The 20,983-nt window shown below is 40.4% G+C and overlaps 1 protein-coding gene and 1 long non-coding RNA gene across 2 annotated transcripts in view; both read left to right on the top strand.

Moving 5' to 3' along the window:
* The window catches only part of LOC105924405, a 749,458-nt gene that overhangs the window by 564,395 nt on the left and 164,080 nt on the right, over positions 1–20,983 (top strand). The gene's annotated exons all lie outside the window — the stretch shown is intronic.
* Positions 7,018–7,802, top strand: LOC118565768. Its single transcript, XR_004932593.1, has 3 exons — positions 7,018–7,220; positions 7,370–7,449; positions 7,733–7,802. It is a non-coding gene; the product is annotated as an uncharacterized LOC118565768 (long non-coding RNA).

Raw genomic sequence — 20,983 nt, 5'->3', positions numbered from 1 at the left:
TTATCTGTAAGCCATAATCATTATAATTAGAAGAAATAAAGGTTTGAAATATTTAGAATTATGTGTAAGTAATTAATTAATTTCATCTTCTTTTTATTTGCTTTTATCTCTGATCATTATCGTACAGTTGATCAACAGTTCCCCATGCCAGGTTTCCATATAAACCACACCTTAAAATGTAATTCCGGGACAGACAATGGACAGTGAGAGGGAGTGGATCACAGGCTGTATGTGAAAGTTTAAACACTCTTATAAATAATAGACTTTGTGTAGGAAATCATACTCAGTCACCATGTTCCATCCGGTGGCTCTGCTTCTGCTGCTGGTCAGCTGCTCACACGCTTCACATTTCTATGGCACCGTGATGACCTACTATCCAAAGGACTCTTTTACGAACGGATCAGTCTCAGTGAGTAAAGACAACATGTTTCTACACCTACCTGTAAAAGTCTACTTGTAGTAAAGACCTCTTTACTTTCCATTTACAGGTTATCCTTCGCTATAAGTCTAACTTTCACTCGTGCACCAGTGCTACATGGTCTTGCACCGGTAACTGTGGGAATGAGATGCTGATTACTAACCAAATCAAGGTTGAGGAAATTACCAGTTTGTGGTGTCAGACTGAAACGGTCACATCTCGGCTGCTTCCCAACAACTCTCCACTTACACTTGAGTGAGTCCTCCCTAACGCTTTGCAAAATTATATTATTTCAATATCACTGAGGAGGGATTAGATCACCACACCTAATCCAATATATAAAGTGGCTGAGGCTGTTTGATAAGAGCTGTATGGTAGAGATCGCACAGTTGTTGGTTTCGGATAATCAAAGACAATAAACACCAAAATACATCAGGCTCCGTGTTTTAGCTGAAATCTACTCCCTACCTTCCCCTACAGGTTTTCTGGTGGAAACTGGATAGCTAATGATGATAGAATTGAGTCCTGGAAAGCTGTGACTTACGTTGAACTAAGGACCCGATCTGACATCGGCAAAGCCAACACATCACCGCAGACCACCATCCTTCCACTTTTGAGGTAATTCTGTTTGACTTTAGGCCACAAAGAAATCAACCAATCATTATTTTACACAAACTAAACAAATTAGCTATGTTTTGCCTTTCAGTAACAGAAAACAAACAACTTCTGTCTGTCCATCTATCTTCCTGCATCAAGTACAATGGTAGAGTTATGATCTGGACTTGTTTTGCCTTCAGTGAATGAGTCATGAATTCCTCTGTTTACCAAAATATTTTACAGTCAAATTTTCTGAGACATGTTGTGTGTTCTTGTCGAGATGAAGTATGAATTAAACAACTTTAAAATCTAGAGAAACAAGATCCTCTTTATTATGTACTGGGAGATTTTTAAAAATGAGGAGGGGGGTTGTTGGTATTTTTTAACATGACCATTAGAAGAGTCTTAATGAGAGATATCTGTGGATCTTTTCTGTTGCAGAGTTCCTAGAAACTGTCCGAGAAACATAAGCTTGTTGGCCTTTGACCCTGATGGTGATGATGTTAGATGCAGATACGCATCGAGCTCCTTGTCAGAGTGTGCCAACTGTACAACTCCTTCGGTCTTCAACATCTCATCTGTAAGGATCAACAGCTAAACTTCTGCAGTCTGTCAGCTTAATGTGTATTCTACTTTAAAAGCGACATATCAAGCTTTTAAATCTTTCCTCTTCACATTTAAATCATTCATAGTGATTTGTATAAGGTGAAGCTGCAATGCTTTGGTCTGAATTCCTTTTTATTGTAGATCCACAGGCCCACCCTATTTTTTCACTGTTTTGAGGTGTCTCTCAGATATATATATATTTAAATATATCTATCTATCTATCTATCTATCTATCTATCTATCTATCTATCTATCTATCTATCTATCTATAGAGAGAGAGAGAGAGAGAGAGAGAGAGAGAGAAAAAAAAACATGTTTGCATATTTTACATTTAGAATTTAAATCATTCATTCTGTTGCAGTCTTGTACTTTATCGTTCAGCTCATCCCCGAACAGCAGCCAATATGTGGTCCAAATGGTGATGGAGGACTTTTCCAGGCAGGACATCACCCTGACTCAAACTGATGGTTTTCAGGAGGCGAGAAATACTATTACTCCTCTCAGCAAAATACCCATCCAGTTTGCTTTTAAAGGTACAAAGTTATATCATCACTACCTTGTTTTTTGTTATTTTTCCTTTTGTGTTTGTGTATATAAGTCCTTGCCTCTATGCACTGTTAGTGTATTAGTTATTTAATATGTCAAATTTGTTTAGTTAGGTGTTTTACAGCATTATCTCCCTGTCTGTGTCTGTCATGGTTCCCCTCTCCCTCAACTCTCTACCTTCATTGTTCTCAGCTGTTGCCAATAATCTTCTGATTACTCATACCTGCTCTCCATGCCTTCACTCCTCACTCCCTCTGTACACAAGCCCCCTGGCTGCTCTTATTATTTGCTGGTTTCTCCAATATTCGTGGGAGTCGTGGCTGAGTGGTTAGAGAAGAGTGCTTGCACCCAGAGAAGAATGAAAGTACCCGGTTTGATCCCCAGTGCTGCCACTCTGGGTCCCTGAGCAAGAACCTTAACCCCAGATTGCTCCCCGGGCGCCGCACATTTTGCTCAGTTCTTTATGAAAACGTGTCAACACCTATCCAGGAGTCTTTGTCAGTTCTGATGGTTCATACTGAGCAACCTGTAGTTGGAGCGCTTCTGTTTCTTAAGGACATGGAGGACCATCCTCCAAGTCACATTCTAGGTCAGATGCAAATCAATGACGATGTCTTTTGTTTTATGGTGTTCAGTGCTGGGTTGTTTTCTGAACACCGGGATATTAGCTTATGTACCTCCGCTCTGTATTCTTCTTTGTCTCTCTTTGAGATTAGGGCAACCACAGTGATGTTGTCAGCAAATTTGACAGTGATGTTGTTTCTGTGGGCCAGACTGCAGTCATAGGTGTAGAACGAGTAAAGAGGGTACAGACCAGGTAGAGGAAAGGTGTAGGCCAATACTCACTGTCTGGGGTCAGTTGAATAGAAAGTCTTTGATCTAGGTACATGTGAGAAGGGGTAAGCCCAGGGTGTCCAGTCTGGTGATCAGAATGCCAGGGATCATTGTGTTGAATTCCAAGCTGTAATCAAGTCATTTATTTGACAAACCCCTTTATTAGGGTTTGTATTCTGAACAAATGAACTATCATATTTGGACTATGAACTATCATATAAATAGACTAAACAGTATGAGTTTGTAATTTGTCTGTATTGTTGCAGTGGATCATGCAGTACCATCTTGCACAGAAGGTCTATATCTGCCCAGATTCCTGAGTCCAACTCCAAACAATAGAGCTCAGTTCACCACACCCACCAATCAGATGCTGGAAATTCTTATCAGAGCAGAGGCAACTCAAACCATGTAAGTAATATTGGAATGATGACAGATGTCTTTCAGAGTTGTTACATTATGACATTAAGGAAAGCAAGTGCTGATTCCAAGGAAACGACTGAGTTGGCGGGGGGAAGGAAATATTTCTAACCAATCTCTATTTCTTGTCTGTTACAGGTCAATTGAGCTCCTGTTGAGCGGGCCATACAATGTAACAAAAAGATTTTTGGGATCAGGAAACTTTTCTCTGACATGGACACCATCTTTGACTGAAGTTGGAAAAAGCCACCCCATCTGTTTTGTTGTCCAGGCAAAGTCAGTATCTAAACGTCACACTATTTTGAAATGTACAAGAAACATTTTTTAGATTTTATTATTCATTTAACTATTATTATTTATTAAAGAAATTACCTTTATAGCGATCATTCAACTCATTAGCATAAAGTATAAAATTATCAAATGTTAAATAATCAAGAGCATCCAACAACAGAAATGATTACATTTAAAAAAGATCAAATATTCTTTATTTTCACCGCATGTTACCATGGTGAAATTATTTTCAGGATACTCCGGCTTAGAGTACATACAATAAATAACATGCAATAAACAATGTGTACAAAAATTTTTTTCACATTAAATCATGCAAAGATAAAGAACATAAGAGGTAAAAAAAAGTTTGTGTTATAGACCAAGGGCTTAGGTATCAGTCCCTTCACAAGTTATGAGCCATGTTACATATATTAGTCATACTCCATGAATCTCAGTAATGAGGTTTATCTATGGCATATGTTAGTTTTTAAACTGTTTGTTGTTTTATGACTTTAAGTACTTTTAAAATTAATTTCTCCAGCAAGTCTGTAACAAATCTCTTTTTTTAAATACTTCCACAGTGATTCCAGTTCTGTGTATCAGTCTGAGCTCCGTTGTGTCATTGTAACAACAGCAAATAGTGAGTTGAAATATTCTCAGGTTATCTTTTTATTTTTTAATTCACTAAGTTGTTTTCTAAACTGATATTTCAAGTGATGTGCTATTCTGTTCATAGGTCCAACAACATCTTCAACCAGACCTACAACCCACCCCCCAAACACAACAACAATGGCATCTATACCCACTACAACAACCCGACCTCTAATCATGGTGGCAACAACACCTATATTTAATGCAACAACCCAACCATTGACTACAACTACAGCACTCATATCTATTACAACAACCCAACCCCAAACCACAACCACCCCCACACCAACAACCACCCAACTCCCAACCACGACTACAACTACAATGATGGATATACCCACTGCAACAACCCAGCCTCTAATCATGGCGGCAACAACACCTGTATTTAATGCAACAACCCAACCCTTGACTACGACTACAACACTCATATCTACTACAACAACCCAACCCCAAACCACAACCACCCCCACACCTGCAACCACACCAGTGCCAACTACAACCACCCAACCCCCAACCACGACTACAACTACAATGACGGATATACCCACTGCTACAACCCAGCCTCTAATCATGGCTGCAACAACACCTTTACTTAATGCAACAACCCAACCCTTGACTGTGACTACAACACTCATGGCTACTACAACAACCCAACCCCAAACCACAACTACCCCCACACCAGCAACCACACCAGTACCAACTACAACCACCCAACCCCCAACCACGACTACAACTACAATGACGGATATACCCACTGCAACAACCCAGCCTCTAATCATGGCGGCAACAACACCTATATTTAATGCAACAACCCAACCATTGACTACAACTACAGCACTCATATCTATTACAGCAACCCAACCCCAAACCACAACTACCCCCACACCAGCAACCACACCAGTGTCAACTACAACCACCCAACCCCCAACCACGACTACAACTACAATGACGGATATACCCACTGCAACAACCCAGCCTCTAATCATGGCGGCAACAACACCTATACTTAATGCAACAACCCAACCCTTGACTACGACTGCAACACTAATATCTACTACAACAACCCAACCCCAAACCACAACCACCCCCACACCTGCAACCACACCAGTACCAACTACAACCACCCAACCCCCAACTACGACTACAACTACAATGACGGCTATACCCACTGCAACAACCCAGCCTCTAATCATGGCTGCAACAACACCTTTACTTAATGCAACAACCCAACCCTTTACTGTGACTACAACACTCATGGCTACTACAACAACCCAACCCCAAACCACAACCACCCCCACACCTGCAACCACACCAGTACCAACTACAACCACCCAACCCCCAACCACGACTACAACTACAATGATGGATATACCCACTGCAACAACCCAGCCTCTAATCATGGCGGCAACAACACCTGTATTTAATGCAACAACCCAACCCTTGACTACGACTACAACACTCATATCTACTACAACAACCCAACCCCAAACCACAACCACCCCCACACCTGCAACCACACCAGTGCCAACTACAACCACCCAACCCCCAACCACGACTACAACTACAATGACGGATATACCCACTGCTACAACCCAGCCTCTAATCATGGCTGCAACAACACCTTTGCTTAATGCAACAACCCAACCCTTGACTGTGACTACAACACTCATGGCTACTACAACAACCCAACCCCAAACCACAACTACCCCCACACCAGCAACCACACCAGTACCAACTACAACCACCCAACCCCCAACCACGACTACAACTACAATGACGGATATACCCACTGCAACAACCCAGCCTCTAATCATGGCGGCAACAACACCTATATTTAATGCAACAACCCAACCATTGACTACAACTACAGCACTCATATCTATTACAACAACCCAACCCCAAACCACAACTACCCCCACACCAGCAACCACACCAGTGTCAACTACAACCACCCAACCCCCAACCACGACTACAACTACAATGACGGATATACCCACTGCAACAACCCAGCCTCTAATCATGGCGGCAACAACACCTATATTTAATGCAACAACCCAACCCTTGACTACGACTACAACACTAATATCTACTACAACAACCCAACCCCAAACCACAACCACCCCCACACCTGCAACCACACCAGTACCAACTACAACCACCCAACCCCCAACTACGACTACAACTACAATGACGGATATACCCACTGCAACAACCCAGCCTCTAATCATGGCGGCAACAACACCTATACTTAATGCAACAACCCAACCCTTGACTACGACTGCAACACTAATATCTACTACAACAACCCAACCCCAAACCACAACCACCCCCACACCTGCAACCACACCAGTACCAACTACAACCACCCAACCCCCAACTACGACTACAACTACAATGACGGCTATACCCACTGCAATAACCCAGCCTCTAATCATGGCTGCAACAACACCTTTACTTAATGCAACAACCCAACCCTTTACTGTGACTACAACACTCATGGCTACTACAACAACCCAACCCCAAACCACAACCACCCCCACACCTGCAACCACACCAGTGCCAACTACAACCACCCAACCCCCAACCATGACTACAACTACAATGATGGCTATACCCACTGCAACAACCCAGCCTGTAATCATGGCAGCAACAACACCTATATTTAATGCAACCACCCAACCCTTAACTACGACTACAACACTCATGGCTACTACAGCAACCCAACCCCAAACCACAACTACCCCCACACCTGCAACCACACCAGTGCCAACTACAACCACCCAGTCCCCAACCATGGCTACAATGACAGCCACAGCCCATCTCCCAACAACTTCACTTATTACAATCTCCACTACAAATTCAACATATGCTTCAAGACCAGGTGAGTGGGACTAAAGACAGTTTTTTAGATTGTCTACCATAATGCCAGAAGTAGAATTGTACTTTAAAATGTGTTTATATTTTTTCCTTTCTACATACTAAAGCAGAATCACTAATTCAGTTCATTCAATTTTAAATTTGTCCTTCTAGGTTTTATTGTTGCTCTGAATGGCAAGATATCTATAAGATATAAGTCACTAAAAAATGATTATGCAACCATTGAAAAACAGGTCAGTAAGTTGATTAACTTTGATGTTGATTATAATCTTATTTTTCATTTGTCTAGCTAGTTAGACTTATTCCACTGTCAACTTCTGAACTTTGTTATGTTCTTATATTATGGTGTTTTGAAATGGCTTTCTGAAGAAAATTGGATTTGAGAGCCCATTGACTACACACTACCCTTGTCAGAAGCAAATCTCAGTCATGAATGACATGAGCACAAATGCAAAATTAGTTATATTTATAACATGCAGCTGATTCCATCTTAATAAACCTTGTGTTTTTTTGCAGATTAAAGATGAACTGGTCAGACGAGGACTGCCATCAACTATGAATGTTAGCCTCCTGGGCCCTGTTTAAGAAAGAATGGTCAATCTACCCTGAGTAGAAAGCTGCTACTCTGAGTAGTTCTACCTCACTCTGTCATAGTCAGCGTTTTCAGTTTCAGAACAGGTGATATCAATCAGGTAACTAAACTCAGTGTCCTATCAACCCTGAGTTACGCCCAAGCCCCAGCATGAAATAATCCCTCATCAATGGAAAGCAGATAACGCCATTCACCATGACAGGAAATAAGCCTGGAAGTGCGCATTTCCTTGCAAGTGGATTTAGAAATCTTTAATGAAGGCATATGGACAATGTCAAAACATCATTAACAAAAATAAACAATGCTGCACTGCAGAAAAAGCGAGTTAGCGGCAGGGAATTGCTGAAAAAGTCAATGTATGAGTGATATTTGTGATATTTAACAGAGGATAAAAGCTGTATTCTCACACTATTCAAAAAAGGGAGGGGTTGCATTGATTACGTATCCATAGGTGCAACCTGACAGGCATTAAAAAGACGTGGCAGCAAATGAAGATTAAGTATGGAAATGCAGTTTAATCAGGTAAGGTTAACTTAAAGTTTTTCATATGTTTAACCATACTCAACTAAAGTATTAATTGGCTATAATACACATTTGCAATTAATAATGGGATGGTGGGTTATTGATCTTTATCTTTTTGCCAGAATTTGGTTTCACCCATCCTTCTAAAAATGGATTGACACTGATATACTATATTTACATTTTAAGTTGAATTAAAAGTGGTGTTATTTAAGTGAAGAAATCTGCCGTAGCCCTAACTGTGTTGAGGGGAAAATAAATGAAGGGAAAATTAGAGCTGGAAGTCTTGAGACATTTGATAGAGAATAAATTACTGTTTTCATTCTGTTTGGTTCCTTTATTATTCTTGTGGGTCTCTGACTATGGAACATCGTTAAACTCAACTATAACATTCATGACAGCACGACATACGTACAGCTGACTCGGAAAGATTCGCTGCGTCACGTTATTAAAAAGCTGCAGTTGGCATAAAAACGAAGAGCAGCACAAAAAATGGTTTGAACTGAGAACGTGCCTTCATTTTACAAAAGCGATGTGCTGGCTGACAATATTAAGATAGATCAATGACAGCGGCAAAAGACGGTAACGTTTGAAAATTTAAATTTTTAATCCAGAAATGATCAGACATTTAATTGCGGTTTAATCAAGCCCTCCTGACAGAGTTGTCAGTGTCGTATTTGTGCTCCAGCATACAGGCTCCTCCAGAAAAAGACACGCCTTTTCCAACACCTCCTTGTGCAGATCTTAGCTAAAAAGGAGGTAAAACTCATTTTGCCCAAACAACTGTGCTCTGTAGCAGGGTTGTTTTAGGGAGTAATTTGTTGTCAGAATTTTATCAGGGTATAGGCTTCTGAGTTTTCTGAAATGGAAAAGGCAGGGTATGCAGGAATTTACCCCAGAAATTACTCTGAATATTCACTAACCCCGCTTTCTGAAACGGGGTCCTGAGGACAGTTACACCAACAACTCCCTAGAAGCTAATAATGTATCTAATCCTAACAAATCATTTTCTGTTTTGTATGACTTAATATATTTTGGAACTTTTATTTCTTTACATATGTTTTTGAATAATAAAGAGCAATACAAAAAATAACATAAGTGTGGTATTTTTTCAGCCATTAAAAGGTTTTCTAAATGTTGTAAAGCGATAGTAAATGTGTACCAGTCTATTTTGGAAGTGATCTTACCTCATACAATGAAAACAAGGCTGAAGTCATCTTATCTAGATTCTTGACTTTGACTTCATATAGATCCTTCTCTCCTAAAAGCCTTTGGGTAAAGCACAACTCAAATTTACACCAACCATTCTGCTTCTCTGATTTAATCAGTATGAAAGAGGAATTTCTGCTGTCCTAATCTGATGAAAAATAGCCTTTAAAAAAACATTGGATTTATACTGGTAGGTCATGTTGTTGCTAGGCTAGTCATTTTATCAGCTTGTAAAAAAAATTCCAGTAGATTAAATTTTGTCCTGTCACTGTTTATAGAAACAAATCCTCAGACTAAGACTTTAAAAACTGCAATAGAAAATGAACCAGTATAGTTTTTGAAAAGCAAGATTTACTATGGAATGTTAATGGTGACAGGGTTTGGGCATTTTATGGCTCCTGGGTGTCCCATGTCAGAGGTCTCCATGGCTTAGGAACCTATCAGGATGTGCTGAAGAGTATCTTGGAAACCCCCAAAATGACTTAAGGCCACAAGAACAAAAGTTTTGATGTTGGAAACAGCATCAACACAAACCACAAACAAACCAAAAGGGCAAAAGCAAAACATCAAACTAGTGACACAACCAGCACTTATCAGGGTAACAAAGTGTCACGGCAAAACAGCAAACTAGTAACACAACCAGCAATTGTCAGGTTAACAGACTGTCACAGCTAAACAGTAGTGATGGGTCTACACACCATCACTACCATGCGTCGGTGCATGCGTCAAGCTCATAGAGCAAAACCCGTGTCAATACGCGTATCGCTATGAGAAAGTCACGTGACCGATACAGGAACTGTTTCGAACTGAGTCTGATGCGCCAAACTGCGTTTATCAGGAAGGATATCTGTAAACGGGATGCATCTGTCCAAAAAATCTTTGATCTTTAGCGGTTCATCAAATTGATCAAGAATTATGGAGCTTCCTATTATTTTCTGCAGGTTAAATGTTGTATTTGTTAAACAGAACTTTCCTATTTAAACAAAAGCACCTCCTCAATTTAAATCCCTCGGGTCAGAATGTGCATCTGTCATCGGAAGCATCGGAAGCACAACTTATTTTTTTGTCAGTACATACGTATCCTCATTCACAACCTGTTTACTTAGAGGTTATGATACAGGTTCACATTATTTATTGACTAGCTAAAAAATATCGAAGATATTTTAAATTTAAATGAAAATATGATACAATGAAGTCAATGAAACAATACAATGCAACATACAATGACTTAAATTGTATTATTGTGTATACTAGGTCATCAAATCAGTGTCAGTTAACTGTCAACTAGATTGCCTGTAGGGAATTTTAAGGTCCAGCAGGTGTCAGTCTTCAGTGACACAGTATCAATACAGTTTGGCAACGTGTCGAGACGCTTCATGACGCCTCATCTACCCATTACTACTAAACAGCAATCTAGTGACACAACCAGCAATTAACAGATTAAAAGAGTGTTACAGCTAAAACCTTGCACAACAAACAATACCACCCGGCAGTGAGGCAAGCTGCTCTAAAACACAGCTGCCCTGTCTGTGTGGGAGAGCTGGGTTTAATTAAGAAGGTCTCTCCACAGATTAGTGGGGCAATCAGGTCAGTGTCCAAACTAGATGAGGATGATTGCAACAGGAAGTGGCTGAAGGCAAACCAGGAAGATACACAGGAGGGCTGCAAGTTCCCACAGTGGCACCAGCTGGCAGGAAGCTGTAACTGTACCTGCAAACATACACTAAGAAAGAAAAACAAAACAGACAAAGGCCACTGACCGTAACAGATGAATGAAAAAGTACTACACCCCTCACATCATCAGAAGAAAGTGGTCACTTCTGGAGCATTATCTACCAAACTGGAGCCAAAGTCAATCAATGTGTAGTGTTGCCCCGACAGAACTGACAGTTCTCATTTATCAGTCCCTTTTGTCCATATCTATGTATGTCACATCTATGACATCCACAATCCATTTTCCCAGTAACTGTTTTCAGTAGCTCCAACCACCCGTAGCCTCATTTAATATCACTTCAACTTGATTGAAGTGAGTTTACAGAAAGTCAATTTAATAACACTTGACTTGTCATATGTCCACGGATGTTTGTGCTTTCATAAACGAGTGTACTAGTTGCTTGCATTTCTTGTGACAAATTCCTACATTTTACACACTTTCTGCTGGTGGGACAAAGTGGGGTTGTGCACCTCTGTGATTGTGTAAATTGCCAAAGTTTCATTCAAATTGGGGGAATTCAAAGGAGCCCTCGTCAAGCAATTTTGCCTGTACTGTCATCAAATGGCCCAAAAGTTTCAAGCAGCACCAGAAAAAAACTTTTGACGTCACACACCCAAAATGGTCATGCTGCAGAAAATACTTCAAAAAAAGCTTAAAAAATACAGATAATAATGCGGGGATAGCCTTTGATGAAAACCTACCACAGGCTTGTGGTATGTTTTTTTTCTAATTTTGGCAATATTCTGGATGTCAAAAAAGGAAACTCTGGAAACCTGTTTAATATGGGATTTAAATGACATGTCTTGGTCAAAAATAACTCCAAGAATTTTTACTTTATTACAAGAGGCCAAGTTAATGCCATCCAGATTAAGTGATTGATTAAGAAGTTTGATTTTTGATTTTGAGGACTCTGGTCCAAAGATTACAACGTCTGTCTTGTCAGAATTTAAAAGCAGAAAATTTAAGGTCATCCAGGTTTTGATGTCATCAAGACATGTCTGTAGTGGAGGTAATTGATTGGATTCATCAGGATTTATGGATAAATATAGCTGAGCGTCATCAGCATAACAGTGGAAATTAATCCCATGCTGTCTGATAATTTTGCCGATCGGAAGCATATATATGGTAAAGAATATTGGTCCAAGGACTGAACCCTGTGGTACTCCACAAGTGACCCCAGAGTTTGAGGAAGATTTATTATTAACATGAACAAACTGGAATTTGTCTGATAGATAAGATTTAAACCAGCCTAATGCTTTCCCCTTAATCCCTACAGTATGCTCAAGTCTTTGTAGGAGAATATTGTGATCAACTGTATCAAATGCAGCACTGAGATCTAACAGGACAAGTACAGACACAAGTCCATTATCTGAGGCCATGAGAATATCATTAGTGACCTTCACCAGAGCTGTTTCAGTGCTATGATGAGCTCTGAAGCCTGACTGAAACTCCTCAAGTAGGTCATTACTTTGTAAATGTTCACAAAGTTGATTAGCAACTACTTTCTCGAGAATTTTAGATAAGAAAAGAAGATTAGATATAGTTCCTGTGATCCAGAGCTGCCATGTTCTTGTTTAGGAATAAAAGATGGTAATCCACCTAAATATGTTTTTGTGGGATTTTTGGTCCCAACGAATCTCTACACATCACACATTAAATATCAACATTAGAAATTTAGGATCAAATATGATTTTAAGGTTTTGTGGGATATTAAATCAAAATCTATTAAGGTAAATATGAAGACCAGCAATTGCAAAGTGATCATGTCTATCCTACACGTGCAATAACTCTACAAATTCATCTCGTAAACAAGGTGCAGTGGAGCATGTTGACACAAAATGGTGGAAAAGTTTGCATTTGTTTTTTTTTAATTCAACAAGAATACATTTGTTCTGTCTTTCCAGTGAATCCTGCTACACCTATTTTCCCAGATGCCTGCCTCCAACTTCAACAAACCTCAGTTATTTACATGCCGGTCCGACCAGGAAATTTCCCATCGCATACGCAAATCATTCTGAGTAGGTTCAAAATATGAAAAGTATTTTTGACACTGGAATTTGCTCATATTGTTTGACTAGTCTTGTACAGGCCTTTACACTGGAAACCAGATATTTACATACAGCTTAAGCGTATAAATTCCCTATTTATGTCAAACTAAACATTTATTGTTAAGGATCAGGTAGGATTACCAAAATAATTTTTGGTCAAATCCCAGAACAATGAGAAAGGTATATTTGTTGGAATTTGTTTGGAGTTAACAGATTCCTTAAATAAAGCCCAGATTATGTTATGGCTTTGAAAATTCACAACAAAAACAACTCAGGTGAATTGGACCTACATAAGTCTGATTCATCTTTTGGTGCACTCACCACATGCTTGAAGGTGTCCTGTACATCTTGTGTTAAACAGTTATGCATGATGGCAATTATACATATATGGCATGAAATGTCCAGCTAGAGAGGAACATCTCTTACTGGAACTGTCAGATTCTGAAGTGGATAAATCCAGCTTCAGAGAGTAAAAACCCATGGCTTTCCTACATTCTGTTCATTTAACCAGGTGATTTCTGTCCCTGTCTATGCTTATAGAGATGAAAATGCAAATGGATAGATCTACCATCTGGACCAGCTTTTTACTTTATGAAGCTGGTGTCATGGTTTTGGTTTGCTTTGTTTTGGACTTTTCTGGACTAATTAGTTTCCACTCCCCTCAGCCAACAGCCCTCTGTCACCACCCAGTCAGCTCAGTCCACTCCTCTCTAGTCAATTACCTCAGATCAGCTCTACCTGCTGCCATTAATTACTGTCAACTTTGCTCACTTGTTCCCCTGTTAATGTATATATCTGCCTCAGCCAATATCCCTGCCAGATCATCTTGTCTTGTGTGATGTGCTCTGCCTCCACCAGTTCTTGTGTGCTCAGCCAGCTGTACTCTTCTGCTTCCCCTCACTGATGAAAGTTACCTGTTGTTACCATAATATTTCCATAACAGTCTGCGTGCTGCAGTTTTGCCTGTTTCCCTGTGAGTTTCAGCCACTCGCTCTGCCTGTTCTGGTGGTTCCTCGGTCCATATCCCCTGTTCTGGTCAGCTCCTGCCTTCATCACTGGTTTTGCCTCTTAAGGATCCTCTTTCCAGAGATCTCCTCTTTGTTTTTTTTCCCTTCTTTTTTAAATATTTTTTGCAGCTTCTAGTGGCTCACTTTTTATTGGCAGTAGACTGACAGCAAAGGGGTTGAAGAAGGGGAGAGACATGCGGCAAAGGAGCGCAGGTCGGATTAAAACCCGGGTCGACCGCATCGAGGACTAAAGGCCTCCAAACATGGGCCGCGGTACCCGCTACGCCACGAGTGTGCCCCGTTTTTTCCCCTTCTTAACTGCTTTAAAAACCAACAGGTTGTGAAAATACTTTTTTAAAGTTTAGATAGTTTTACCAAGATTATTTTTTGTCAATTGCCCAGCAAGCAGACAAGGAGCATTCACTCCTCCTGAAGAAGCGTAGAGCTACAGGGAGAGTCGTCTGCATTGTTTATGGCTTTGCAGCAATCCCTCATACTGAGCATGCATGAAGCGACAGTGGAGAGGAAAACTTCCCTTTAACAGAGAGGGAAACCTCCAGCAGAACCAGAGCCAGGCTCAATATGAACAGTCATTAAAGTATGTCTGATTCTGATTCCGATTATGATCTACCTCGACCCACTGGGGGTTAGAGAAGACAGACACACAAAAAAGCACAGAAGGAAATATTGATCCAGGAATACTTTATATATTTGAGAATGTAAAAGCAGATGATCTGCCCCGCTGGATGATGTCACAGCTAAACAGAACGCCAGACCAGATGTACCTACTATGAAAGGAAAAAGACAGAGAGAACAAAAAGTTAAAAGTTGAAATAACACAAAATATGAGGCACCTTGCAAACATTTTACTAAAACTCAGCTGATTACACTGAAATATAATTCAGTTCAGTTTTATTTAATTCAAGGAGCCCGTCAAACCCACTGTTCTTTAATAAGTTTGAGCTTTAATGGAATAAATCCATATAAAGAAATTAAATCACATTTAGCCCCATACAATAATGTAACACACCTCACAAAATGATGGAAACCACCTCAATCAGATGTAATTTGTACATATTCCTAAACTTTTGTCCAGGTGTAGATATAAAGGAGCATCTATCTGTACACTGAGGAGCGTACAATGCATGTAAATTAAGTTTCATTCTCACTGAGAATAAAATGCTTTTGGATCAGCAGTTGAATTCTTACCAAGTCAGCTGAGATGATTGAAAAGGTGGATCAGTTGTAGAAAATCACACATGTCCATAAACAGCCACATAAAGTTGAGACTAATCGCACAGTTTATACATCTGCTCCATAAGTTTAGAAATTTTTTGCCATCGTCAAAACCAGTCTCCATTTGCCTTAAGGAAATCTATGAGATCTGTCATGCAGAACATTTTTGTCCTGTGTGGACCTTAATGGTTTCATTTGACTACTCGCCAATCCACCTACTCACCTTAACTGTCCAACTTTGGGACAATAAATAATTTTTTTGGATTTTTCTATTCTAACACCAGCTCACAGTTCTCTCAGGTAGAAAACAATAATTAATCAGCCACGAGCCTCTGTTAAATGCAGACTGCCCTTTTTGGAGCAACACAACCACCTGTTAATGTTTTTCTACTTTACTGGAAAACTAACCCTATCGGTTCGTGTCAGACCACGTATTTTACTAGGCCCCATGAAGTGAAATAATATGAGTGGAACCTTTCCTTACCTTGGAAAACATGTTATGGTGTTGTGTGGGGCTGCTGTGCTCTTCAGTCCTCACGCAACAGGGGAATGAGAGCATATTTTAGGGACACAGAGATAGCATTGGGGGCTAGCTAGCCTCTTGTCCTTCTGCAGAACTTGGCTTCTGATTAGCTCTAATGACATAAACCTTAGGTAACTGAGGATGATGACATAACACATTATTTAGGGGTAAAATAAAATAAAAAATTACCCTCATTCAGGAATCCCACACTGTGGTGACCATGTCGGGGCCTCTCTCCCTCCCATTGCTCGTTGGTTGGCTACCGCATATTGAGTCAACTTGGACAAACCACTTCTATTTTTGGGGCCTTTCCGACCGTTGCAGTCATCAATGGGTCAGTAATCATTCTTTATTTTCTTGCTCACTTGTTCCCCTGTCTATGTATATAGACAGGGGAACAAGTGCTGCTCACCAGCAGTTTTCAGCAGCCATCAGTGCAGAGTCCCATTAATACCATCTCATTTCTTTGGGTACCGTCAAGCTCCATTTGAATTTCTCTTCCACCACGAAACACAAAACATCCACCTCAGGGTTGGGCCACAGTATTGATTTGATAGCTTTCGATTTCTCCATTTCTCCATTCAGTACCTATTCATATACTCTGTATCTCCTGCGGCTGTTGTGTGTCTTTTCAATATGTGTCTGTGTCTGATTCTAGTTTTGGAGTCTGCGTTATTACGCAAATAGCCAATCAGTGACAGACAGCCTGCTGCAGTGACGTCTTCCAGTCGATTCGCTGCACCTGCTTTGCTGGAACCCCAGCAAAGCAGGTGCAGCGATGGAGTAAAGATGGAGATGGTTCAATGTGACCGTTACTAGTGGGAAGGCCTAAAATGTGACACAGTTACCAAAGCACATCGCCCAATTTTGGTACTACTGGAAAAAGGGCAAAACAAAACAAGAAGGTTTGTTTATGCATCACATTGTCACGTATTGGTTTCCCATGATGACCCTGAATCAACACACACTGAGACAGTTTTAACGGTAAAATCTGATTTATTGAGAGTTATTAATGGCTGGGGAGACATGGTTTGTGGGTGCACAATCAAATTCTGTACATACAAATGGTTTTTAGAAATGCTCACCTGTACACTGTGACTTTCTCCTGCATTGTCTACATTTCAACTGTTTACTTTTAAGTCACTGCTGCACCTTACACTGTATTTTAAATCTACTGTAATTAACAAGCTGTATTCTTGCACAAATGCCCTTTGCACAATCAATTCTGCACATACAAATGTTTTTTTTAAATTACTCACCTGTACACTGTGACTTCTCCTGCATTGTCTACATTTAAATTGTTTACTTTTAAATCACTGCTGCACCTTATACTGTAATTTAATCTTACTGCAATTTACCAGCTGTATGCAACGAAATTTCATTCTGTACGCACTCTGTACATACAAAGACTTAGACTTGTCTAAGTCTAAGTCTAAGAGTGAATCTGGCCAGCTGGGAAGGCTATGGTCTTGGACTGTGAAGAAAGAAAAGAGAGAGAGCGAACACTGGCAAGCAGCAGGTGGGGTGGTTGGGAGCAGAGGTATATTTATGAGGTGATGGTAAGGAAAGCACATGGGAAGACTGGTTAGGCTGTGGCAAACAGTTACAGGCAGAGTTGTGGTTCCAGGGTTGAGGGAGCATTCTACAACAGAGGTAGGACAGGCCAGGTGGTAGCAGGACGCCAGCAGAAGAGGAGCACCAGGTCAACTGGGGTACCAGGAGGGCTTGCAGAATTTGTATCTTTCATAGGACCAGAATGAAGATGACCGAGAGGAGGCTGGATGGAACCAAACAGCAACAGGAGTAGATTGAGGAGGAGAGACACAAATTGTTAGAGAGCGGCAAGCATAAGGAACAGGGAACATCTAGGAGCTTGGCTCAGGTCAGGTACCACTCAGGTGAGCTAAAGCTCTGATGCCGGGGTGTGACAGGTGGATGCCTGTCACACCCCACATTTTGCCCAATGATGGCTGGAAATAGGTAAGAGCCCCCAATGACACTGCTCGGATAAGTGAGTATAGAAGATGGATGGATGGATGGATGACCAGGACAGATGGGAAAATTAAGCCTTTATTGCTAAAGAATTTTCCAAAACTTGAAAAGAACTAAGAATGCATGTACTATTTCAAATGAAATAGTACATTCAAAGAAATGTCTATCTGATCATTATGGCTCAGCCATCTGGCACTTACTAATTTGCTATCCAAATGAGGACCAGGAAATGTTTATTCTATATTTTATACAGTAAGAATGAATAAGTGGTTGACTGTCCTGTATTGCAGCTTTTGTTTAGAAGAATCAACTCATTCATCATGTTACCCTCTGTGCTGCTGCTGCCGCTGTTGGTCAGCCATACAGAAGCTGCTTATATTGGCACTGTGTGGAGCTACTCTACTAAAGATCTCCAAGATGACTTTATTTCAGTAAGTTGAGATTCTCTGATATGTTGTATTTTTCCTTAAAAAATTATTCAACTGTACCAACACCTTTTCTCTTTATATCTACAGATGACAGACCGCCAGAAAATTAGCTACAGCTCGTGTGATGAGTATGAGTCAATATTTTGTTCTGGCTGTAGTAAGAAGATTGAGGAAAGTAGAGGAGAATGGTGTCTGGGAGAGTTTACCAACAAGTGGACATATAGGAACAACGAGTACTTTTATCATTCCTGGATTGGGTGACTGAATCTTAACTTTGTTCAATAATGCACTTAATAATTTTCAGTATTCACCAAGAAGTGATAAACCTAAAATTCTTACACCCACATAACTTGTTTTTTTTGGGCAATTGAATCCCCTGTCAGTGATCTATTCTGTTGTTCTGTAAGGTCTTTCATAACCACTGAGTAATTTCAGAAACCTTCCCAATATCTTTTATTAAAGCTGGATTTATGGAACATGGACAGATAACAGAGACAACATTTCCTCTGTGCTGGCTACAATGCTTATTGAACAGAGAAACCGTTCTGACATCAACAAACCAAACTCATCACCACAAACCGGCATCCTGCCTGTTGTGAGGTAATCCAAACAGTTTTTAAATTATGTTAATACAGATGTGAAACCTTTGTTGCCTTTTGCTAACAGTAAACTGTCTGTTTTGTTCTTTTTAAGCTCAACCCCAAAAAGTTAATACTCAGAATTGGCTTCCAATTCCAATAGATAAAGTCCAGTGAATCTGTTTTACTCAAGAGTTACAAGGAGCAAAGGCAGTTGTTGCCATTAATATTTCATATATTAATGATTTAGAATTTTTATTTAAAGTGAAACACAGATGAGATACATCTTTTAGGGTTTATTCTCATTAGAAACTAAAATATCAAATATAATGGGAGTTTAAGAGCATGAAAAATAATGGAAGAAAAACTGGAAATCGATCAAAATACAGCAGACTATTTGAGCAGACTGTTGTCAGGTGTGATTGCTATGTTTGTTTTCTCTCTCAGAGTTCCTTCAAACTGTCAGAGAAATATCAGCTTGATGGCCTTTGACCCTGATGGAGACGAGGTCAGATGCAGATTTGCTGAGTCCGATGAGTGTAACACCTGCACTCCACCGTCTGTCCTCACCTTCTCATCAGTAAGTAATAATTGATGATTTCAGGTGACCTAGAAGCTAAATGTTGTGCTCACATCTAACTAAGCCAGAATTACTGGTTCATTTATTATTATGAATGACTACTGTGGAAACATTATTTTGTTGTTTAGTTTGATCATACAGGTCTCTCTTGAAAACAAGCTTTTAGATGAGAATACCTGTATAAACAAAGGTTAGGTGAAAAAAAATAGAAATTACTCCTAGTGTGACGATCCTGGCACTGGGGCTGACTTTACTCACAACTCAGCACACCTGTTCAAACTCCACCCTGCCTGCAATCAACCTTCACTGGTTCCACCTGGTTTCACCTGCATATAAGTCCCGTTCTGGTCAGCTTCCAGTGCCAGGTCGTCTTGAGCCAATCCGGTGAGAACCTTTCAGCCATTTATTCTGTAAACCTGCCTGCCTTCCTGTTACCCAACCCGTCTGTGCCTCCCTGATCTCGTTCTGATCTTGTCTACCTGCCTGAGATCTGCTCTGTCAGGCTCTGGACCCTGGATTGCCCGCCTGTGTTTCTGACCCTGCCTGTCTGTGAATAATGGAACCTGCCTGACCCCTGTGATTCTCTGAGTTCGTCGGTTATTGGACCTGGAACTGGACCTGTCTTCTGGATTTACACTCTGTACTGCTGCTGGACCTTGGCCTCCCTGTTACCGAACCCGGACCATCTCTGGATAAACGTCCCTGGAAAGCCCCGCCCCGCACTGTCTTCCTGCCCCGCGACTGCTCAATGGCTTCAGCCCCGCCAGCCTGCAGACGGACCCCCGCTCCCTGACCAGCTCGCCTGTTACTGGTCGACTCTCTGCACCCTGGTTGTCCCCTCTGTCGAGTTAGTAATTCAGTTTATCGCCTGTCATTTCTGGTCACTAACCTATCCCTCTACCTCCAGGGAGTTTCCAGCACATATGCACAAGCTGCGTGTCCAGAGAGCCGGCGCTTGTTTTTCCCTGTTTTCAATAAAGTTTGTTAAAACCTCACTGACCCAAATTTGCTTTTACCTAACTTATTCAACTTGGCTAAATACTGTATTTTAAAAATGTAAAAGATTTAGCAAAATGTTGCAGCTATTACCAAAAATAAACTATTTGTTTTTATATTTTTCTCAAAGTCAAGACCTACAGAATTTATATACTGGATGAGTTTGCAATGATTTGCACATGACTTTTAGCTTCTTTATTTGTTTTATGAAGATATTTAACATGACCAACAAGACAAAACATAACCAACATGACAAACCAGTTGACCTATATGTATTACACCACTTCATCAGGTCTTAATTATTTAAGTAAACCCAAACAGTGTGCAATAAACAGCTCTCCTCGC

Source organism: Fundulus heteroclitus, chromosome 14 (genome assembly GCF_011125445.2).
Source record: "Fundulus heteroclitus isolate FHET01 chromosome 14, MU-UCD_Fhet_4.1, whole genome shotgun sequence".
Lineage (NCBI taxonomy): Eukaryota > Metazoa > Chordata > Actinopteri > Cyprinodontiformes > Fundulidae > Fundulus > Fundulus heteroclitus.
The sequence above is the reverse complement of the archived record's forward strand: the minus strand, read 5'-3'. Positions and strand labels throughout refer to the sequence as shown.